Consider the following 17,450-nt stretch of genomic DNA (forward strand, 5'->3'; position numbering starts at 1 on the left):
GTGCCATGGGCAGGGACACCTCCCACTGGATCAATCTTCACATCCCGCTGCACCACCACATTTCCGTTTCATAGTCACAAGGATGCAGTTCAGAGGGAAATGAGGACCTCGATACTTTCATGCCTCCACCTGCCACTTGTCCAGCAGCATCGGGCGTGTTGGGAAGGAGCTAGTGTGCCTTCGTGTTGCACCATAAAATTGCCCTGCTCTTATATTTTCCTTTCCCAGTCCAGAGAGAGAGCCGAAGCCCCACGCCCAGCACCCCTGTGCCTTCCTGAGACTGCCCTCCCTTCCCAGGCAATCAAAACCGATGCCAAAGTAAATCCTCCAAGCGGCAGTGTCCGAGAGCATTCCTCTGCTTATTGCTCAGTTTCCTCACCATCCTCCACGCTTGCCCAGAGGGCTCTTCCAGCAAATACCAAACCTTCTGCTTTTATAACCACAATATAAAGCCCTCCATCAACATTAGGACTTATTTAATGAGTCTTGGAAGGATCACCCACTTCAGCTGCTCAGGAGCCAACCAGCCAAAGGAATCTATTATTATGGCAAAGGGAATTTCTCTAAAAGCCGAATCTCAGACGATGACAATGGGGTATTTTTTTGCAACAGTAAACTTTTCACACACACACACACCCTCGCAGCAGAAGAACGAAGTGTTACAAAGAGCCGGCCAAGCTCTTCTATCCAAAGTGATGCATAAATGGGGCCGGACATTAATCTCCTCCTGCCTGGAGCGCTATAATCGGACACTTTACAAGCAGTGAAAAATTTAAAGTAGGAGGAAAGAAACCAAACCAGGCTGAAATAACCTGAGTCCGCTCACTGAGAGGAGCGCTTGCATCAAAGGGCAGTCAGGAAACATGACTCCAGCTTTTGAGGTTTTTGCTTTATAGACAAGGGTCCCCAAAGGCTGTGAGATGGTGAGGGGTGAGGCAGCCGACAGGGCTCTCTGTGGGGGAAAGCGCCAGACTAAAGGCACTGCTCTCCCGTGACTCCTTCACAGAATCGTAGAACGATTTGGGTCATGGTGCGATCCTGCAGATCATCTGAGCGCAGCCCCCCTGCCATGGGCAGGGACACCTCCCACTGGATCAGGGGCTCCAAGCCCCATCCAACCTGGCCTGGAACCCCTCCAGGGATGGGGCACCACCACTGCTCTGGGCAACCTGGGCCAGGGCCTCCCCACCTGAACAGCAAAACATTTCTTCCTTTGGTGATATTATACTAAGACAAACACATATCAGTGTCTACAGAACTGCTGCAGCACAACAAAACGACGAACAATAATCCCCGCAGTAGCTCGCTCCCTGGTTCCAGAGAGTCAGCCCCATGGTAACACCAAAATCACCCAAATCCAAGAAATGAGCTGCTTTTGGTCATAAGGAACATATGAGAGAAATAGAAAAGGAAGGAAAAAAAGGTCATGATCACTTCAGGCTTCATTAGGGATAACTAATAAAACACAGTGTTTGCCAAGTGGAAAAAGAAGTATCTTGATAAGGAAAAAAATAATCAGTTTTCAACATCACAAAGAGAATTTGGCAGCAAGAAAAGCCATGCAGTGTTTAAAGAAATGCCAGAGAAAGGCTCTCTGTTAATAAATTACTTTGCATGGGTTTGTTTGGCTCTTTTTCATCCAGGCTGTTTGTTGTTATGTCTAAAATCATGCATCAGAATATTAGATCACACATAAGCACGGGCAGAGCAAGGTCAATGCTTGAAGAGCTTACGCCGTGCGTGGTCTCAGAAAGCAACGGGAGCTCAGCAGCTTCACCCTCCGATTTACAAGCAGCTACTTCCCTGGCTGAGACAATCCCTCATTCCAAACACACTCAGGATGGTGAGGTTCAAGGGAGTCTTTTATGATAATTGGACTCTCAGCTTGGAGCAAAGGGCTCCAGAGCTCTGGGAAAATTATTCCTAACAAGGCAGGAACAAATCTGCCCAGCCTGTGGCGAAAAACCACATCCACGTTGACTGAGGTCTATAGATGCGTGGGCAGTGGCTCTTTAATTCCACATCTCAGGTCTTTTTCAATTACCTTTGCCTAAGCCCTAATTGAGATCTGAAATTAAAATCAAACAGCATGGAGAAACTTCAGATGTGAAGACTCGGTCATGCTGTTTACCTCTTTGTTTCGCCCAAAAACCTTTTCAGGTCCTGCTTTTTTCCTCATTTCCTTTCCCAAAGCAAATTATTTATTAGAAAAGAAATATTTTCTGTGCCCTAATCCTAAGGACCACACTTTCCAGTGGTCTGAGGAATAAATATAAATCAATCTGTCTTCCAGTCTGGAGAAAACACCTTTAACACATTGAGATGCCGCACGGCAGATTTATTTCTGGAAATTGCTCTTCTTTTGCTCCTCACCACTTCTGTATAATTAGACTTTTTGCATTTCCATTGGGAAATTCATACAAATTACAAATCATTCCTGGCTGGGCGACTTTGCGGTGCTAATGAAAATCATTTGACACAGCCACTTCTTTCTGTCTTATTTTCTACTTCTTATTTTCTATTTATTTTTGTATTTTAGTTTATTAAATTCACATCTTCACATGGTCGTACACTGAGCTCTCAGGGACTCTCCCTGCCTGACCACAGAAAGCTTCTGCTCGGGGAAACACATCGATTTATGCTCTGTAAAAAACATTGCGGTTGGAGCCCACCATCCATTTGAGTGCCACCTTCCTCTTGTAGCTGCAGGAGATGCAAGGCATGGAGTGGAAAAAATGAATAAACAGAATCTTTGGGAAAATAGGGAAGAACACAAGTATTTTCCACCACAAGTAATGGATTGGACACTGCTGGGTCAACAACATTTTGTGGTATTCCATTGGCTACTGATCTGCTTCTGCCCTTGCCTGCAAGGTTGGTGGCAACACAGCAGCCCAGGATGGGGGTTTGGGATTTCCCCCAGCAGCAGTCTGGTCCAGCTCCTGAAGGCTGGTTTGCCTGGGAACACCACAGTCAGCTGGAGCTGTTGGATTGGGGGCTCTCCATTTTCCATAATGCATGGTACCAGCTCATATTACTTTTTAATGTCACCACAACCAGTCTTCTAGCTGTATTTAATCTTCTTTTGCTTCAACTTTTTCTTTCTAGTCTAAAAACCAACCGAAGAGACATCACCTCGGAAGGCGACCACACGTCTTTTTGGGGTGCAGGACCATGAGGACCACAGGATGTCTGTGTTGAGAGAGCATGGGGCGTACAACACCAGCAGTCACAAAGGGCTTTTACAAGATGATATTTACTCCCAGTGGAGTTTGAGTGAAGGAAAGGTCTGCTCCCAAACGCGATACTCCGTAGATCCTAGAAGGTTTGGGTGAGAAGCAGGAGCAAGGAGATATCCTGAGCTGATGTCTTTACTGGAAAAGCTGCAGGTATGCAGAGAGACCCAGGCAGGGGAGCCCCTTAAATAACATGTTTCTCATGGAACTCCATCATCTTATAGTTCCCTTGATGCTGTTTCCAGCTTATGGGATGGCTCAGTTCACCACAGCCTCCTGGCTAGCCTGCACGGAGGTCTTCTAGGCAGCTTTTATTGAAGGATGACTCTGGATGTGGCCGTGGCTGTGACCATGGCAGTTGTTTGGCTCCCATGGAAACCAGCTGAGAAGAGGAGCACCCAGCTTCCAGGACTGGCTCAGTTTGGAGAGATGACAGTGCTGAGGCACAAAGATTTGCTGTTTGGAAGAAGGTATGTTGGAAGGAGATGAGACGAAGGGTCACTGAAACCACCTCAAAGGCAATCTGGAGAGCATTAAAAAAGCTTTACATCACAGAATCCCATTCCACACAGATCCCTCTGGCAAGAGAGGCAAGAACTGTCATTCCCTCATTATCAAAACCATCTCTGCTCAGGGGTTGCAAAACAATAGAAAGCACTTTCGCAACACAGCCAGTTTGCTAAGGACAAGAGCGATGCTGAGGATGCTGCTCCTCCCCCCTCGGCTCTGTAGGATATCCTACAGACCATATACTCCCATCAGACTTCAGACTGTTTTGGACAATGTTTAACTCAACATTCACCATGTTTTTTTGCGTGAAAGCTTAGCATAGAATCTTAGAATCATAGAAACATAGAATCATAGAATCATAGAATCATTGAGGTTGGAAGAGACCTCCATGCTCACCTGCTCCAACCGATAGCTCAACCCCACTGTGCCTTTTAAACCATGTCCCAGAGTGCCATGTCTACACATGTTTTGAACATCTCTGGGGATGGGGACTCCACCCCTGCCCTGGGCAGCCTCTGCCAGGGCTTCACCACTCTGTCAGTAAAGACATTTTCCTAATATCCAATCTAAACCTCCCCTGGCACAACTTGAGGCCATTCCCTCTTGTCTTATCACTTGTTACTTGGAAGAAGAGATAAAACCCACTTCATCACAACCTCCATTCTGGGAGCAGTGGAGAGTGGTGAGGTCTTCCTCTTCTCTGGGCTAAACAGTCCCAGTTCCCTCAGCTGCCCCAGTGATGGTCTCACTCGTAGAGCTGGGCGATTTTGCCCCAGATCTGTACCACTCTTCATGGTTGGAGCATGGTACAGGTCAGTAGGGATGAAGAGACTTATCTCTCCTGCTTCAGTTCCTATTTTCTTAGTATCGAAACTATCTACAGCCTCGGGCACCACAGTTGTGTGTTGAAAATGCCATTCAGTGACTTGACATTTAGACACGATTCCTCGGCAGTTTATCCCGTTCCTGATGAATTGCACCAAGCTCTGCAGACCAGGACCAGCTCCAGGCCTTCAGCAGTGCCCAGGCTTGTTAGCCCAGGCCTGGCATGGCACAAGCAGAGCCGTGCCACATCACATGCCAGCTTGGATCCAGATTCGATTCAGCCACTTTTGGGTGGCAGAGAGCCCATGCTAATAAATCCTGTTGGATGAGTACAGGTTGCTGCAGCATCAGCACCATCCTCACCATCTCCCCTGGAGCAACAGAGGGCCACGATGCCAGACTTGATGGACAGTGAGGACCATCTGCATGTATGTGCCTTTTCCCCGTAAAATAACAAGATTTGGTTAAATCAAACAGGACTGGTGGATGAAAGAGAAAATGAACCTCAGTGCCTCCACTCCGGGGGATGTCCAGGGTAGCTCATCCGGAGAAGCCATCTATGGTGACAGTCCCCACGCTGTCCCCAGGTGGAGAACATTTGGCTTTGTTAGGTGGCTCTAAAAACAAAAGAAATAAATCAGATGTTAGGAGAAAAATAGCTTTCCACATCTCAAAGGGAAGTGAAAAAATCATGATAATAGATGCCCTGCTAACGCTTTCTGCAGCATCAAATAGTGCCTTGTCTATGTTTACACCACAGCTACCGGAACGAGACCTGAAGGCAAATGTGTAAAAGGAAGATGTGCGCATAGTGGTCGCAATATTAGGTTTTTGAGTTTCCTCTTGGAAGAACCCTTTGACCAAATGTGCATTTTTCTGCATGAAAATGTCCGGATGCAGATTGCAGCTCCAGGAGGAGAAGCGGGATCCCTTGCTGCTCCAATCTGCCTGCAGCAGGGATCCCATCGTGGTGCCACGGGCAGCGGTGGCTGCCAGCATCCGGCTGCCGCACAGCAAACCACCGGTACCCACCCCACCAGGCGGGGAAGCATCACCGACCTTCCTCCCCCTGCCAACCCCAAAGCCACGTGGCCCAGGGGCTGAATTTTGGCTGCTTTCTTGGGACGGCCTGTCTCTTTACCCAAGGAGCCAGAAGCTCATTATGAGAAGTTGTTTCGATATTCCTGGTGGAAATCCTCTCCCAACAACACATTTGATAATCGTACATGGTCTCATAGCTAGATACCTCCTGCCCATCTGTCGGCATGGCAATCTGCCCGCTCGCCAGATGGAACGCTTGATTCACAGGGGCAGAGGCGCCAAAAAAAAAAGATGGATTTAGATGACACCGTTAGTGCCACCTCTTCTGCCTTCCCTCCGTGCTGACAGCTCAGACACATTAGTGCCACGGCAACAAAGAATTCCTCTTAATAAAACGCAGGAATTAGAGATGGAAAAGACCTATTAGGTCATCTACTCCGTCTCCTCGCCAGTGCCTGATCATCACATTAATCTTCCCAAATGTGAATATCGCTGTGGAAGGAAAAAAAAAAGCCAGACTGCTCCCAGATATCGGCAGTTGCCAACAACACAAGCAAGATTTCAGCTTGTGCCCAAGAAAACCGCGGGGAACATATGGGGTGTCAAAATATATTACACAAAAGTTCAGCCTGAAGGCAGTCTACGTGAGAGGAGGCTCGTGATAGACATAAGAAACGCTCACGTTTATGGGAGGATCTAACTGCAACGGTGGAACACAGCACGCAAGATATCACCCGGGAACTCGGGCTGATACGCAATGGTGGATACCTCCGTGAGCCTTGGGAGGCTCGGAAAAGAGGAGGTTCAGCAGCAAAATAAATAGCTGAGGACATAAAAAGGGACATAAATGGCTCTGAAATCACAGGTCAGCTCTGGTTTTAATTTTTTTTTCCATCACAGAATCATGGAAGTGTTTGGGTGGGAAGGGACCTCAAAGCTCATCCAGTGCCACCCCTGCCATGGGCAGGGACACCTCCCACTGGATCAGGGGCTCCAAGCCCCATCCAACCTGGCCTGGAACCCCTCCAGGGATGGGGCAGCCCCCACTGCTCTGGGCACCCTGGGCCAGGGCCTCCCCACCTGAACAGCAACACATCTCTTCCTCAAATCTCATCTCAATCTCCCCTCTTCCAGCTCAAAACCATTCCCCTCATCCTGTCCTTGCACTCCTTGACCAAGAGCCCCTCCTCAGATTTCCTGGAGACTCTTTCAGTACTGGAAGCTGCTCTAAGATCTCCCCACAGCCTTCCCTTCTCCAGGACAACCCCAACTCTCTCAGCCTGTCCTTAAATGGGAGGTGCTCCACTGCTCCATCATTATCTTTTAAGATAAATATATCAAGGCTCTAAACGTCTTTCATGCCAAATACCAAGCCACGCTTTGATGTGCTTCACAAAACATGCCCTTTCTTTGCAGCTGGGCTGGGACAACTTTAGCAGCATCCATTTCAAAACCAGATTTCAAGTCTCTTGTCCCATACACGGTGGGAGGGTCACCGAATAGAAGTAGAGCCACATTTCAAGGTGAGTATTCAAAGTGCTACAAAACATTTATCTAAAAACATGGAAGAAAAGGCAGAATAAAAGTTCTCTCTAAATAGTTGCCCTGACCTTGAGGTAATGGTAGTTAATATCTCATTGTATGGCAACAGAGAAGGGTGGGTCCTCTACCAAGTTCTTGGCTTTTCCATCAACTGGCTGGTTTTATACTCACATCCTCGCTTTTCTCTCTCTCTTTGATTCCACTGCCAATCCCTCAGGTCATGTAAATAACACAAAGAAAAGACAGCCATTCAGTTGGTGTTTTCCCACGATTTTCAGATTCTACGTTTCCTTCATGGTTTACAGAAACCACAATTGCTCAATTAACCTAACGAAGTGGATCTTAGATATTTCTAAGCTCAGCTCTTGAAATCCCTTGAATACCTCCATCACTTACTCCACATTGTGGGAGTGATACCCCTGACCAATGCTAGATGAGTAAATAAATGGAAAGGATGGAAAGAAATCATTGGGCCGATGGCTGGACTTGATGATCTTATAGGTCTTTTCCAACCTTAATGACTGACTCCGCGATTCTTTGAAAGGAAGCATCCCCGGAGAGCCAGGACATCTCTCTGATGATTTGCAAGGGGAAAAGAGAGAACCTTTCCAAGTGCTGCTGGAGGCGGTGGCAAGGTGCCCTGCATTAGGACCAGGGAAGGGCATCGACACCCAGGCTGGCAATCAAGGGTGAATGTTTGAGGAGCCAGAAGGAAACAAGAAGTTAGAGCTATTTTTTTTTCTCAGAAATTGGAGATTTTTTGTGCTGCCCTGCTGACCTCGTTTCTTCCTCCCCAGCAACAGTGAGCCTGAAGCCAGAGCCAGGGCTTTGCTCCCCATAAAGAAAGTCATCTAATGGTGTTACACGCCTGCAAACAGCTGTGATGTATCACATTCTTCGAGGGCTGGTGGAGAGTCAAAAACAATTCTTCTTGAATCTTATCATTTTCAATGCGACTTTGCAGTAATAGCACACAGCAATAATGGAAAGGTGAGGGTCTCCTGTTGGTTGACTTTCTTGGCAGAATTTGTTCCAGGCATAGGGTTAATAAAGAATTGATTTCTTTTGAAGAACCTCTTTGGGAAAGGCTGCAGAAAGACTTTGCCTCGTTCATGACATAATTAGCCCAAAATACCACAGACAAAGGTCCATGAAGAAGGGCCCCGGTTAGGGAGGAGGGTTGTTTAGCTGGTGAGTTATTGGGTTGTTAATTTTGTCTCTTCACTTAAGGGAAGAGGAGAAATTCCTTGGTTTGCTCGACCTATAAATAAACCCCCATTAAAAGGAGCATCCGAGAAGGCACAGCTCTGAAGAACCCCTCATAGCATTCCGCTTCACTCCATGCATCCCTGCGGTGCCCATTCCCCTCCCGCCGGAGAGGGGCCCCGGGGTAGGCACCACTTAGCGTGGATAAAGGTGGCAGCATCTGGCCCATAAACAATTTGCTCTACCAGGCAAAGCTGAGAAGGTCCCTGCAATGACCCCAAGATGAGACAGACCCCACTAGGAAGCGATTAGGACACTCTACTGCCTGCAAGTATGAGTCCATTAAGGACAGAAAGAAATTGCCCTGCAATTGTACTCTCTGGCCCATATCTACTACAACCATCACCCTCGTGACCATTGGGAATATACACAATTATTGTTCCATAACTGCTAAAATGAATAGCAGATTGAATGCGGCGAGTTTCCTTCTCTCGCTTTGTTTTGGGTCTTTTTCTTCTCCCCCCACGAGGAGAGCTACCTCTTAGGCAGTGATGCGTGGGGGCCGAGCGCTCCATGGCTGGCTGCCACGGAGACGTGCTGAATGGGATGCTCTTCTCGTGGTCCTTTCTTATTTTTTACGCTATGTCACTCCTGGAAGTGCATTGATAGGAGATGTCAGTCGGTGATCATTTACAAAAGGCACTAAGAAAGCTGCTCATTTCGTGTCTCGGGAAAGGAGAGGAGGAAGAGGAGCAATTCTTTTTTTTGCTTTCATGAGCAATAAGCAGGAATATCAAAACTGAAGCTACTCTAAAGATTGTCAGGTTTCCGAAACATTAGCTAAGAAAGACGTTTAAAACCACAGTGAAGCATTGCAGCCATCGGGTTTGGAAGTGGAAAGAGTCCTTTCGGTTTAGCAGCATGCCCTCTAGGGATCAGGGTTTGCAGGAACAATAAGAACCCCACCAAGATAACCATGGATGAGAAAAGGGAAAATGCATCCTATACTCCAGTGCACAAAGTGAGTTTCAACTTGAAAAATAAAAGAGCCACCCTTTCATCTATGGACAAGCAAAAGCAGAAGCTTTTCAGGTAAAGAAGTGAGATGCCTATCTTGACTCTCCAAAATGCAATATTAGCAAAGAGAAGTGGTTGTTGGGATCATAGAATCATAGAATCGCTTGGTTGGAAAAGACCTTTGAAATCATTGAGTCCAACCATCCCTGTCCACTACTAAACAAGATCCCTGAGCACCTCATCCACCCGGCTTTTAAATCCCTCTGGAGATGGGGACTCCACCACCTCCCTGGGCAGCCTCTGCCAGGGCCTGAAAACCCTTTCAGTGAAGACACTTTTTCTGATGTCTAATCTGAATCTGTTTTAGTGCAACTTGTGGCCCTCAGCATCTTCATAGGCTGGAAGATGCTCTCCAGCCTCTTGATGAGACATTTAAGTCAGCTTCATCTGGTCTCCAAAGATGCCAAAGACATGGGACCGAGCACCCTAAACTCCCCAGGGAGTGGAGTATTTCCGGATGATGGCCAAAACCTTGTGTGGGCTTTGTCTTCTGGAGATGCCACGCAGAAGACAGGACACCTGGAAGTGGCATTTCAGCCAGGCACTTGAACCAGCTGCCCAAGATGCTGTCCATCTCATCACTCTCCTGCCTCTTCCCGACAAACAAGGCAGGACAAAGGAAAGCATTAGCTTTAAACCTTCTCTTTCTTCCCTGTGCTTCAGTAAAAGCTATTTTTGCAAAACAGGCTTCGTTTTATTTCGGTGCTTTGCTTTTGCTGCTGAACACAGGGTACCAAAATCAAGGAGAAGAGCGTGAAATGAACTTGCATTGCTTTAAAGAGCTTGATTGATATGAAGCAAAGCATTTCCCCTTGAATTCACAAAGCGGAGCCAGCATTTTTAAATCAACACTCCTCTTCATGAAAACAAGTAATTATTCCTTCATTGAAGCCGGAGCCAAAGTCTGGCAAATTGCTAAAGTGAGAAAAATGCAAATGCTATATTAGTCCAGAAGACCGCAGTTCTGTTTCATTAACTCAGATTCTTTCTGTACAGACAAAATGTAATTTCCTTGTTTATTTTTGTGGTTAACTGGTAGCAAAAGTCCACTCTGGCCTGTTGGTTCAACAGAAAAAGGATGGGAGACAAGAGAGGATGTAGATCATCCCCCAGGGATGCTGCAGTCCCCTCCATGCCAGGGTCCACTCTGCTCTTGTGAGACCCACCTGGAGCCCTGTGTCCAGTTCTGGAATCCCCAACATAAGAAGGAGGTGGAACTGTTGGAACTGGTCCAGAGGAGGCCACGAGGATGATCTGAGGGCTGGAGCACCTCTGCAATGAGGACAGGCTGAGAGAGTTGGGGTTGTTCAGCCTGGAGAGGAGAAGGCTCCCAGGAGACCTTAGAGCAGCTTCCAGTGCTGAGAGAGTGGCTTTTTACAAGGGCGGGTAGCGATTGGACAAAGGGGAATGGCTTTAAATTGAAAGGGGGAAGATCTAGATCAGGCATGCGGAGGAAGTTCCTCACAGTGAGTGTGGGGAGCCCCTGGCCCAGGGTGCCCAGAGCAGTGGGGGCTGCCCCATCCCTGGAGGGGTTCCAGGCCAGGTTGGATGGGGTTTGGAGCCCCTGATCCAGTGGGAGGTGTCCCTGCCCATGGCAGGGGGTGGGACTGGATGGGCTTTGAGGTCCCCTCCAACCCAAACCATTCCATGATTCTATGACTTCCTGCAGCAATGCCTCCTGTCTGAACTTCCCAGTGTTGCCAGCCCTCCTGAACCCTATGTAAACTCCAGAAAAGGGGAAATGTAAAGCAGAGATGTCCTACTAGGAGACTTCCAGGTGATGCCACCCCCTCTTCTGCCACCACTGCATCAGTAGCAGCTTGTTATTGCACGGCTGAGCTACATTAGTTGGGGAGGTAAAATAAAGACAGATGGTAGCAACTTTCTCGTTCAGGACTCATGAGTCACAGCTCATTCACTGGAATCCTTGGTATAAGACACGCTTCTTTTCAATTTTTCATTTAGCGTGGAAGCACTTTTCTTATGAATCCACCCCCAGAGCAGCCTCCTTCACTATTTCTTCTGAGATCTCCTTCTCTGCGATGGGGAAATCAAGGGGGTCAGCTGGCAGCACAACATCCAGCTCTCCAGGTGCTGGGAAGCGGATGGATGGTAACGGCGCCTAGCCCACAGCTGTGTCCTGAGGGTTAATTAATGGGTGATTGTTAGATGCCTTCAGCTCCTGGAGCTGAGCAGGTCACGTACACATGTAATGGAATGGGGTAGCATCGCTGGGCATCTTGGCCGTGTCTCATCCCTAAGGACCTCCAAACGCACTGGATACTCCCACGGTCAGCCCACCCATCACTCAATCAAGGCAGAAATTTTGCGCATCATTATACAGTTCAATACAAAGCCCTGTAATGTCATAAAATCATAGAAAGTTTTGGGTTGGGAGGGACCTCAAAGCCCATCCAGTGCCACCCCTGCCATGGGCAGGGACACCTCCCACTGGATCAGGGGCTCCAAGCCCCATCCAACCTGGCCTGAAACCCCTCCAGGGATGGGGCAGCCCCCACTGCTCTGGGCACCCTGGGCCAGGGCCTCACCACCCTCGTCATGAAGAGTTTTTTCCTAATGTCTGATCTAAGTATTTCCACTTCCCCTTTACAGCCATTATAGGCGAGAGCCTGCATAGTTCCACTGGAAACCCAAGCTGCAACCCTCTCTTGCTGCAGCCACTTGAAAGCAGTCTTTGAAGTATTCATGTGCTTTGGAAGCTGCCCATCATGCTTGATTTCTCCGGCTGATTCCATAGATAGTTAATTAATCCCCTTCCTGGAAAACAATAACAATTTTATTGCAGTCTGAGCGGTTTCCTGCTTCATCCCCAGTAGCTGCGGGGCTGGTGGGAGAGCTGTGCCCAGCTCCCACCTATTGGCACGCTGAGCTCAGGGCTGTCCCCATCCTCCTTGGGTTTGTGCTTCCAACTTTCTTCTGCTGATGGGAAACTCTGCTGTGAAGTGAAGCATTCATGACTTCAGCGCTCCCAGCTCGCGGGTGGAGGACCAGAGACCCAGCACCAGCTCTTCCCTGCCTGGATCGGTTATTGCTTCTTTATAGCAGGGGAAAATAAAACTTCCCTGCAGAAGCAATGAAACACAACTACCTCTGCGCTAAAGCTGTTACAGACTGTATCTCTAATTTAATGCAACTCCCATCGTAACATCTGCAGTCCAAAGTCAGAGTAGCTAGGAGAAATAGAATGTTGTTTCCCTAATCTCGTTGGGAGTACAGGAGTAAAACCAAAGGATTAAATGCATTTCCCTTATGGGAGCCTAGATACATGTAAAAGCGGTTGTGTTATCTTTATGGATGCTCGTTCACTGCTTTCCCTATGAAGGACCGGAGCAGACCTTTTCCTCACATTCTCCCATCAGCCAGGGCTGTTGCTGCAACTACTACAGCGGGAGCCCAATTAAAGTGTTTATCATCGCCCTTTCTGAGTGTCCGTATTTCTGGCACAGCGATACCACCGCTCGTGTGCCTCAAGGGACCTGTGTGAGACCGAATTAATTCTTCAGGAGTGCTCTTGGATGCTCAGTTAGGAGATGCTCTATCACAAATGTGCAAAATACTTTCATTATTATTATTATTAGAGCAGCTGATGCAGTGCAAGGACCATTGTCCTGGCTTCTCAGGGTGTGAAATCCAGCTGTGTGTCAAAATGCAGTGTGTTAGAGACAGCTATCCCAAAACTGAATCTCATCTAGACCTCGTCCCGGCTGACTTGCATGCCCATATGAGAGAGAAGCGTGATGAAGAAACAGGATGTAGCCACCTGAAATTGCCCATAAAAGACAGAATATTATATCGCACATAAGGGAACCACCACGCCAGGGATATAGAAGCAGCATCCTCGTGCCTCTGCAGAGGATGAACGCACAGCAAGAGCAAAAGGCTGAGCTGTTGGAAACATCAGCAAAATAAAAGGCATCTTGCTGTTAAGTTTAATTTAACGAATGAAATTCCCAAGGAGAACAGTTGCAAGCTGCAAAAGCCCTCTGTAAATGGTTCCCAGTGCTGTTTGTTATTTTACCTGTTGTTTACATGGTGGGTTTAGTGTGTTTTGGATCAAACAACAGCTCCTGCAATCTGTTTACAAGCTTTCCCTTCGGAGACAACCTTACATTTCTAATGACAGTGATGATGCATAAATAAAGGAGCTAAAAAATAAGCCTGGCTGCTCTCATGATGGGTAAAAATGCAAGGGGAGAGGGCTTAATTCTGAAGAACTGGATAGCTAAAAATCTGTATAAAGCCATTGCCTTCCCACCTGAAAAGATAAGGTGCCCCAGCAGGGAGGAACTGACTGCAACTCACCCTGATTTTACAGATGTGCTGTTAGCATCTCTTGGCTTTTTATGACCCATCCCCTTTCTGGTTCCCTTTTGAGATGGGAAAATTGTGATGAAGCTTTCAGAGGAGTCCCTTGCAGAAAGCAAATTGCTCCACGAGCACTTTTGCACTGCTAAAACCACAGAATCATGGAGTGGGTTGGGTTAGAAGGGACCTTAAAGCCCATCCAGTCCCACCTCCCACTGGATCAGGTTGCTCCAAGTCCCATCCAACCTGGCCTTGAACAATCTGCAGCAATCACAGAAACCCTCTTTTTTTGTGCCTGGTGAAAACACTGAGCGGCAAAGTACAGGAAAAAAAAGGCCTCAGATAAAAGTTTAATTGCATTTGCAATAAATCAAGAGCAGGTGAGGGCTGCACTGAACTTTGTCCCTATGACATTATTTCAGAATGAGGCCATCACATGAGAATCTCTTTAGTGTGATGTATTTTGCTCAATTTAGAAGAGTACAAAGGCAGGAAAAGTAGAAATGCTTTGCTTACAAAATTAAATACATATGAGAAACATAAAAGAACGAGCCCGAAGAGCAAACTGTGTACACTGGGATTATCCTAATTGCACAGAGACACCATACGTGTCCAAAAAAACAAAGACCAGATTTGATCTGAGTTCTTTCGTCATTTTGGATTTTATAGGCTACTCCAACCATCACCAGACACATAGTTAAGTGAGAAAATACACCCGACATTTTAAAGCGTATTGTTTTATTGTTAGCATATTTATGAGGTGAAACAGTACATTTTCTCAGATTTCCAAAATTCACCACCACTGTTTACCAAGAGAAGATGAAAGAAGTTCAGCCGTTAAGCACAGAAGCCAACGTTTTTGTAAAATGACTTAATTGCAAGCGCTTCCCTTTTGAGAACCACTTCAGGAGACACCTTAAAGAGGATTTGTTTTGTGAATGCGTTGAGTATTTAATTTCTAAAACAACATTTCTTACTCTTGGCACTTGAAATGATGAGTCACTTGTCAAATCCCGGCCCACACTGCAGAGCACCGCAGGAAAAAGAATTGCCTGAGAGTGTTTGCAGAAAGGAAGGAAAAAAGCAGAGGAGATGGCCAAGAATGGTGCTCAGGAATCTGGTTTAGTAGTGAACAGGTACGGTTGGACTCAATGATCTCCAAGGCCTTTTCCAACCAAGCAGCCTGATCCAGTGGGAGGTGTCGCTGCCCATGGCAGGGGGTTGGAAATGGATGATCTTTAAGATCCCTTCCAACTTAAACCAATCTGCGATTCTACAGTTCTGTGATTTAAAAGAAGAGCATCCTTCCATTGAAGCTCCAGTTCTCCAGGTATAGGTCAGTGCAGATGGAGACTTCAGTGACAGCAAGACAGGCTGCATTTCCATCCTCCACCGCGGTCACCTGCCCACTCTCAGCCTCCGCTATAGACAGTGGTTCCCTGCTGATCTAAGACCATCGCTCACACCCCAACACATGGATAAAACAAATATAATGAGGGATCTTCTTTGGGATGCATCTTATGAAGCATCCCTAGAAATGCAAACTCCCTACAATACCTTTCGCTTAAGCTGGTGCTCAGGTGTAATTAAAGAGTAGGAGGGGGAGGACAATCCTGTGGGTTTCCAATCCTAGAATTGGATATAGCAACCTCTGTCATTGCCTCCACCCTTAGACACTGAAATATGAATTTAAGACACAGAAGTTAAAAGCTTTCATAGAATGACAGAATGGTTTGGATTGGAAGGGACCTCAAAGCCAATCCAGTTGCAACCCCCGCCATGGGCAGGGACACCTCCCATTGGATCAGGGGCTTCAAGCCCCATCCAACCTGGTCTGGAACCCCTCCAGGGATGGGGCAGCACAACTTCCCCGGGAAATATGGGCCAGGGCCTCAAAATGCCTTTGCAGACAAGTGTTTTCCTGGTCTGTGGTCCCATTCCAGATCACCCTACGCCACCACCTCCTACACTGAACACCCTGAGCTGACGTAAATAACACAGTGAGCCTGCGAGGAGCAGAATGAGGTCCATGAGGGTAAGAAGACCATAGTGGCCCACCTACATGGCACCCACGTTAGATGACATCAGGAGCAAGTGTATTCGTAAACATTTCAGCAAACAAACGCGTAACCCACTGAGGAGTTCAATCCAAGAGGAGTAGATGTTGGCAGATTTTCTCCTTACATGAGCTATTTCTAACTTCAGAGTCTAACTTTAGGTACGAGTGACAGAGCCAATGACATCCAACAGCAAATCCTACCAGTTTAGAAGCTGCAGGTTTCGATATTTAGAGTCTCCACGAGGGTTCCCCACTGAAAGAAATGTAAGCAATCTTTTAGACCTGCTTCAGGAGATGTTGTTTTTAATTTGTTGAGGCAGCTTTAATGAATAACACATGACTCCACCTCCAAAAAGCTTGGATCAGTCAATGTAGCTGATCATTGCATACTGAATCTTTTATCGTAACGCATTCCTTCGTACGATTCTTTTCCAAAAATAAACATGGAATAAGTAAATCAATGCATTTCTTTAAAGCAAAAGTGATCTCTCAAGAGGTCTGAAGCATTAGGAAGATAGACTCATTGCTCCAGAACGGACAGAAAATCATATTAATATGAAATAGTAGCCTAGAGTATGTTCTGTCCATTTCATAAAACATGGAAAGTTTTAACCGGAAAGTCGGTAAGAAGCAGGATGGAGATCACCCCCAACATTGATGAAAAAAGGCTAGCAATCAGTCTGCAGCAGCTGGAGGTTCTTGATTTGCTCATTTGGAAGTAGCAGAGCAGATTCTCGTTTCTGCCACAGCCACCACTGTCACGAGCTGAATGTATTCACCGTATGATATTTATTGCCAACCGTATCCTGTACTGCATCAGAAGTGTAAATACCAGCGTGAGGGAGGGGATTCTGCCCCTCTGCTCCGCTCTGGTGAGACCCCACTGGGAGCCCTGCGTTTGGTTACAAAGTCCTCAACACAGGAAGGATCTGGATCTGCTGGAGCAAGTCCAGAGGAAGCAACAGAGATGATCTGAGGGCTGGAGCACCTCTGCTATGAGGACAAGCTGTGAGAGTTGATCAGCTGGAGAGGAGAAGGCTGCAAAGCGGCTCCAGAAAAGCTGAGGAGGGGCTCTGGATAGGGAGGGCAGGGAAAGGATGAGGGGGGAATGGCTTTCAGCTGAAGGAAGGGAGATTGAGATGAGATGTTACGCAGAAATATTTTGCTGTTCAGGTGGGGAGGCCCTGGCCCAGGGTGCCCAGAGCAGTGGGGGCTGCCCCATCCCTGGAGGAGTTCCAGGCCAGGTTGGATGGGGCTTGGAGCCCCTGATCCAGCGGGAGGTGTCCCTGTCCATGGCAGGGGTGGAACTGGATGGGCTTTCAGGTCCCTTCCAATCCAAACTATGGATGTGTGATTCAAAACACAGTGAAGCAGCACAGTAAAAAATTATTTATATAAATACATGGGTAATGGTTTAGTAGGCATGGTGTTGTTGGTTGGACTGGATGATCTTAGAGGTCTTTTCCAACCATAATGATTCTATGATTCTTCCATTCTTTGATTCTGCTTTAGGCCACCTTTTATAAATACATAAAGTAATTTTGACTAGCAAGAATTTCCCACTTATTCTGTATTTCCTGGGAGTCTTCTATAAAAGGAATGCGGCAAAAATTGTTTTCAGCAAGGAT

This window comes from Cuculus canorus, chromosome 6 (genome assembly GCF_017976375.1).
Source record: "Cuculus canorus isolate bCucCan1 chromosome 6, bCucCan1.pri, whole genome shotgun sequence".
Classification (NCBI taxonomy): domain Eukaryota; kingdom Metazoa; phylum Chordata; class Aves; order Cuculiformes; family Cuculidae; genus Cuculus; species Cuculus canorus.